The sequence below is a fragment of the Gavialis gangeticus genome, unplaced genomic scaffold (genome assembly GCF_001723915.1).
Source record: "Gavialis gangeticus isolate Ggan-Ray unplaced genomic scaffold, GavGan_comp1, whole genome shotgun sequence".
NCBI classification, from domain to species: Eukaryota; Metazoa; Chordata; order Crocodylia; family Gavialidae; genus Gavialis; species Gavialis gangeticus.
Window position 1 is genome coordinate 45,624,748 of NW_017728996.1, and position 7,342 is coordinate 45,632,089.

Genomic DNA, 7,342 nt, shown 5'->3' on the forward strand with positions numbered 1-7,342 from the left:
TGGATGTAGTCTTTCTGGACTTTAGGAAGGCCTTTGACAGTCTCCCACCCCATTCTCATTAAAAAGCTAGGTGACTGTGGCACTGATGCCTACACAATCAGATGGATAGCAAATTGGCTGAGGGGCTGCACTCAGAGAGTGGTGGTGGATGGGTAATATTCGACCTGGAGGGATGTGAGCAGTGGAGTCCCCCAGGGCTCGGTCTTTGGGCCCACACTGTTCGATTTCTTTATTAACAACTTGGACGAGCGGGTGAAAAGCACCCTGTTTAAATTCGCGGACGACACCAAGATTTGGGGTGAGGTGGGCATGCTAAAAGGGAGGGACAGGATACAGCTGGACCTGGACAGGTTACAGGGGTGGGCAAATGAGAATAGAATGGGATTCAAAACTGACAAGTGCAGGGTGCCGCACTTGGACAGTAAGAACCAGCAGCATACCTATAGGCTGGGGAACTCTTGTCTCAAAAGCACTGTGGCAGAAAGAGATCTTGGAGTCATTATCGATTCCAAGATGAACATCGGCCGCTAATGCAAGGACACGGTCAGTAGGGCTAATTGCACCTTGTCATGCATCCATAGATGCATCACAAGCAGGGCCAGGGAGGTGATCCTCCCCCTCTACGCGATACTGGTCAGGCCGCAGTTGGAGTACTATGTCCAGTTCTGGGTGCTGCACTTCAGGAGGGATGTGGACAGCATTGAGAGGGTCCAAAGGAGGGCCACTCACATGATCCGGGGACAGCAGGGCAGACCCTATGAGGAGAAGCTATGGGACCTGAACCTGTTCAGCCTTCACAAGAGAAGGCTGAGAGGGGACCTGGTGACCATCTATAAACTTACTGGGGGGGACCAGCAGAGAATGGGAGAGACCTTGTTCCCCTGAGTGCCTCCTGGAGTAACAAGGAATAACAGCCATAAGTTGTTAGAGAGTAGGTTCAGACTAGACATTAGAAGGCACTAGTTCTCTAAAAGACCCCAGGGTAGGAGCCAGCACTACTTCCCTTGGAAGTTAGTTGCAGATCCTAGCCACCCTGACGGTGGAGTCTTGACGATTACCTAGCTGGGGTCATTTGAGCCCAGTTTTTTCTCCTGCCCAGGGCAGGTGGTCAGATTAGATCTGCAAGGTCCCTTCCGACCCTGTATCTATGAATCTATGAACTCCTATTAATTCTTCATAACTAATTAAATTCAGCTCCTCTAAGTAAGGCAGATCAGCAGTTATATCTCAAGTTTAAAGGCAAATCTTTGATGTCAGTGTTAAAAATATAACTTTATACCAATCTGTTAGAAGGATTCTCAAATCTTAACAACTGCATAATTATAATTGATTTCTCATTATGAAAACTAAAACTTCACCATCAAAAATCTATAAACTTGCAGAATAAATTAATACAAAAACTTGGGAAACAAACATTTGAAATTAGTTGACTTGAAGTTGAAGACGGTAACATATCTTGAACAAAGTACACAATTTTGTTTTTAGAATTTTTTTTAAAGATGCATGCTTCTAAATTAATATCTTCAAAGACCCAATAAAATGTAATCAATTGTCTTGAGATTTATTTTCAAGTGGTAGCTGAACACACTTTACATATTTCAAGAGTTTAAAAAGAGCAAGTGGTACAGACTAATTACATTTAAAATTTTGCCAGCTACTTTCAAACGATTTAAAGATTAACTTCAGTTAAGATCACTGGTTTTTAATGGCTCCAAACTTGTACACTAAATATTGTAACATATTTTATTACAAGGAATAAGAGGACAGTTTAGTCCCAAATCATGATGTTTTCTGCATTTCCTGTAGTGTAGAAGTTGAATCAAGGACTACTGCAGACTGGAAGACCTGACTTTTAGGGTGTGCCTACATAAGAAGCTGACTGCACAGAAGCTTGATACTATTGCACAGTAGCATTGTGTGGCAAAAAACATGCAGAGATGTTACTGTGAAGTAGTATTAGGCTACTGTGCAGTAGCATCACTTAAAAGGCATTTGCTGGTGCTAGTGCGCAGTAACTCTGGTTACTGAGCATTTATTTAGTACTTGCTTATACAAGTATCACTGTGCAGTAGCATCTCAGAGATGCTCCTTGTAAGTAGTATTTAGTTTAGCTCTAGTGATAGATTTAGGTTTTCACGCCCCACTCAGACATTTTCAGTGTTGTAAAGGCATCACTCATGTCAGTTATTCCTGCCTGCATCCAACAGGAAAAGATGGACTTATCTTTTCAAGAGGCTAATTAATCATCAGGTCATAGACAGGACAGAACTAGTGACAAGTCTATGCAAAGGCAAGAATTGGAAGTAACTAAGCTAGTTAATATTCAGTAGATTCAAATAAGTCAAGGTCTCAGTTAAACATATCTCACAAGAAAATCTCAACAGGACAGATGCAGATGTTAGCTATTCCTAATATTATTAGTATTTACTAAGCACTGTTCATATATTTAGTACACTAAAACCCATAAAATATATCTATGATCTCTGGTGCCAAGAAGGTCATATATTTATTTAAAAAGTCATTGTATAATGCTATATTATTTCCACTAAAAGTGTTTTTTGGCTTAAAGAAAAACGAAAGCAAGTATAGTTGCTATATCACATGCTAAAACAGAGTTGGTACAAACCTGGCAACAGGCTTTATAGGAAGAACGAGCAAATGGGCTTTCAAAATTAGTTAAAGGAACAAACTAACAAAAACATGGAGATTTTAATTAGCCAAGGTGCTTTCCTAATTATCAGAGGAACTCATTAAACAATACCTCCCATCTACTATGGCACATTCACAAGAACCCATTCATCTTTTTATCAGACTTTGTTTTTGGAGATGCAGTCAGAACAATGCCAATGTCAATCTGATACAGCATAATGCACCTGGGAGCCCTTGATAATGGCTTCACTTAGGAACATGAAAATGTACTTTATTATCATGACTTTTGTTTCATTTTTGGAGCTTGGTAAAGCAGTGGCTTCACATCACAAACCCTAAACATGCTGAGAGAATATCTCTTAGAAGCTTTTAGATGTTGCCAAGGGTGTGCATTCAGGCATTTTCTGTAGCAAATCCTGTAGCTGAACTGGAGCCCCAGTTTTCTCTCTCTTTCAGGTGCTCATATGTTTTCCACGGAAATTCTTTTAGATGAAACCATTTCTGCATATCTCAGTTCAAAGATCAATTATTCAAAATGGTTTGAGTAAACTGAATTCATTCCTTCTGAAGTTGCATGAAAGAAAACACATTCCCTGCCTACTAAATATTCTGACTGCAATTTTGTTCTAGAATATTTTGAAAAATGAATAATGTACTAACTTCTAGAATAACTGAAAAACTTCACTTCTTATTTTACAGTCCTCATTTAGGACTGTAAAATAATAGGGAAAAAAGCAAGCTATAGTTTGATTTGATAAACACTTGATTTTGTGCAAGTGGGCAGACTCACTGAACCATGAACTTACTCTTATGCAGACAGGTAACTTCATGTATACATGTCTGCAGGACAGGGACCCATAGTAGAAGATACCGATTCAAAACCGATGCCTCTCCACTAAAGCTAGGATTTCATTCCAAGCTCCCTAGTTACCAACCAGCTGCTCTACTCACCAGTCACTTCCCAGGAATCTAGTACGCGAAGTCAGACCATTCCAGTTAAGTATTCTGTTAAACATGTACTATAAAAATACAGCACATATCATACAGTTCAGTTTACACTACTTTTAAACCTTAGGCTGTATATGGCATTTGTGGCATAACTGCACTGAAAGCAAAAGAACTGAACCCATGGGATAAGAACAGGAGTCTTGCTGACAAAAGTGTACAAATGAGCCCAATATATTTCCTGTTGCCTTGGCACCTACTAAAGTTAAACAATTCTGCTAGAACCCCTGAATCCACGAAGGCTGAAAAATACGGTCACCTTGTCATACAGCTACTGGAGATGAAGACATAGCCATAGTGGAAAAGGGAAAAAGGAAGAACTGTTCCTTGCAGTTTTGGAGCTGATGAGAAGTACTTTGTGTAGAACTGAAGTCTGAAGCTGTCCAAAGGCCTCAACTAATAATGCAATTTCATCATTTTCTAGCATGACTAATTGTGTGAGGAAATTCCATTCTGCATGAACAAGGGTTCTCAGCCTTTGCAGACTCAAGGACCCCCTATTAAAGTCAAGGCACCCCTTGGAAAATGCCAGCTCTTAGCTTTCACTTGTTTTTTGACTATGGAAAAATAACAGAACATTCTTCTGTTGTGAAAAACTCAGATCACAAAAGGTCAGAATACTTTGACACTGTGGATTCCTATTTGAAACCTCGAGGTTTATCTTGTGAATCATGTAGGTGTTTGAGCACTTAACAGTGCTAATAGTACGTAGCACCATGTGGCACCCTTAAAAGGATCTTGTGACAATTCAGCATGCCATAGCACCCTGGTTGAGAATCACTTTTCTAAAATAATGATATTCTCAGTCATTTGACCAATACGATGGAAACTAGTTATCTGGGCAAATGAGAAGTTTCACAGAATTATTGTAGCCTGGAAAGGGGGAAGGTCTAACTGGTCTAATTCTGCCATCTAAACAGAAGTCCAGCTTTAAATTTACTGAAGGAAAACTTTCCTTAGCTCCTTAAGAGAAAAATACGCAGATGTTAAGGAAGGCCCACAGATATTTGTACAAAATTTGTTACTTACTCTTCTGGGATGAAACTAACTACCCAAAAATGTAACCTTCTCAACAATATTTCATTCCTTGCTAAGTGAAGCATTAAAATGTTCTCTTCTACTTGACTGTGTTCTTCTGTTGCGATTTATTCCATGTTCAGATGCAACTCTCTTAGGACAGTTTAGGCTAAAAAGCTAATGGGTCTAAAAGGAAACTACTTGCCATTTTCAGACTCTCATGTGAATGCTGTTCCAAACTTGAACATGTCCATTATAAACATTTGGACCTTTAAAATACATGATGAGTATGCAAACTATGACTGTTTCTCTTCTATTTATTTATTATTTATATAATGTCAATTCCAGTCTGTATAAAGGAGTTAATAATTTTACTAAACAGGAACTGAAACACAGTGCAACTATTCTTCTTAACTACACAGTACTCCATCAAACAGTTAAATGCTTGGATTTTATGTCAGGTTATTTATAACTTCGTAAAAGAAATAATTCTTTATATTAGTAGCTCAGAGTTTCTCTTCAAAGTTAGATCTGCATTATTTCTTTGCTCCTATATAAACAAATCCCATACTGCTAGCATTTAATCAGCAGAATATGTCACCACTCAGGCTCTTCTTCTGTTTTAAGGTCAAGCTCTTTCCATTTTGCTTACTCCACTATTGGCAAGAAGCTGACTTTAAAGCAAAGAATGTTCTAAATTCAGTTCAAACATTTATCAGGAATCAGAAGACCACTTCTACATCGAAAACAGTTTTCAGAATGGTATCTTCAAGGTAAAAAACAATTATTTTGTCCATTTGAAAGGTACAAATGTTTATTTCCTTAAAATAAAATGTATGCTTCTAAAAAGAAGTTAGATACTAGGGAGTTCAAAAATAACATAAATTTTGCTACAGCCACCATCACTAACATTTTAGTGTTAAATGGGGTTGCATGGATATAATATAACCAAAGAAAGAATTTAGCTGAACACTTTTTTTTTTTGCATCACCGAAAACCTTTCTATCATTTAATATTAGTGGCCATAGCAGTGTACTTAACTGTGTAAACATGTTTACAAACCTTATACTAATGGGACATCAACGTTAAACATACAAATTCATTATGTTCCTTATTTAAAATTGGAAAACATTAGGAAAAATATGGAAAGAGATATTTAAGTGGTCCTTTTAATTAAAAAGTAATATAGCAGATGGAGAACTACTACAAATCAAAAGTAGTTGTGAGAAAAATGTATGAAAATGTATGCTTTATTATAGCAAAACAAGGTTGAGGTTTATAATTCTCTACAAATTAAAAGAATTTAAATACATCTTGAGGCCCCCAATTCTAAGGATAGCATGTGTCTATGCTAATGCAGTCTATTTTAAAGTAAAAGTAAGCATGAAGGTCATTTGTGGGTGCCATGAGGAAGCACTAAAACTGTGGGAAGGCATGTACTATTGGAAAAGCTGCCAATCTAATGCCCTGATTCAACAAAGCAATAAAGCATATGCCCAAATTTAACCATGAGTACTTGGGACTACATACTGGCTTAGAAATTAAGCATGTACTTAAGTAGTTTTTTGTGCTGAGGCCTATGTATTTTAGCCCAGCAAACCTCAATTTCCAAAAGAATACAAGTAGTATTTTGTTAAAATGTACTGCATATTACCCTCAGGCTAAATCACTGTAATTACTAAGCAGATGAGAATGTTACAGGAGGCACATTCAGATATACTACAAAACATGTATCAGGAAATACATATATTATAGCTTCAAATAATAAGGATGACTATGCGGTGTCTCAAATTTGTATGTCCTACCACAAAAACTGACTTGAATGTAGCCTCTTTATTCTTTTATCTTTGAAGAGGTCATCATTGCATTTAGATAACATCTACCACTTTCCTCCCAACTCTTTGACCTTTCAGTTTCCTAAAGATACATGCTGTAACATGTTAGAAATTCTTGTCTTGCCACTGGTCTGCAAATTTTTGAGATTGTTGGAGCTTGGTATAAAAGGGATCCTAAAACGCCTTTATGTTTGCAGAGAGTGAGTTGGAACTTATATGATAAACCTTCCTTCTTGGCCAAAGTATTGTTCAATGCAATTATAGATTGGAATTGGTACTTTAAAAGTGACTGATTTGAGACACTCATTTTTCATGTTAGATCAAGGCAAAACAATCTCCTTTAGAAATATGGTGAAGTTTTAAATTTTTAGATTTTTTTTTTTTTTTTTTTTTACAAATGCTTAAATTCCCTCTGTCTTTATTGGCCTCATATATCAGTGTTGTCTGAACACTACAGAATCCAGACTTTAGGTTAAATGACTGAAAATCAGTGTTTAACTTGCATACATAATGGGCATGTACATACATTCACTCTTCAAGGAGAAACTTTCATGGGAATGATTTAACCTTGGTTGTTCCTAGATTATGTTTCTCTTGGACTGACCTTTTTTACTCTGGGAGAAACAGCCTGAACATCTTGTGGTTTCTCCTGGGAGAGCAGTGATATGTGTTGTGGTATTTTCATACTTTGTATACTAAAACAAATCTATACTGGTATCCACTGCTAACTATTCAGCTATAGTCTGCTGCATGTAAGGAATGGGTCTCAACTTATCAAAAAGTGTGTGTGTGTGTGTGTGTGTGTGTGTGTGTGTGTGTGTGTGTGTGTGTGTGTG

At 37.5% G+C, this 7,342-nt stretch overlaps 1 protein-coding gene across 4 annotated transcripts in view; it reads right to left on the bottom strand.

Annotated features, from left to right (window-relative positions):
- SCAPER (S-phase cyclin A associated protein in the ER) overlaps positions 1-7,342 on the bottom strand; it is a 454,172-nt gene that overhangs the window by 18,930 nt on the left and 427,900 nt on the right. The gene's annotated exons all lie outside the window — the stretch shown is intronic.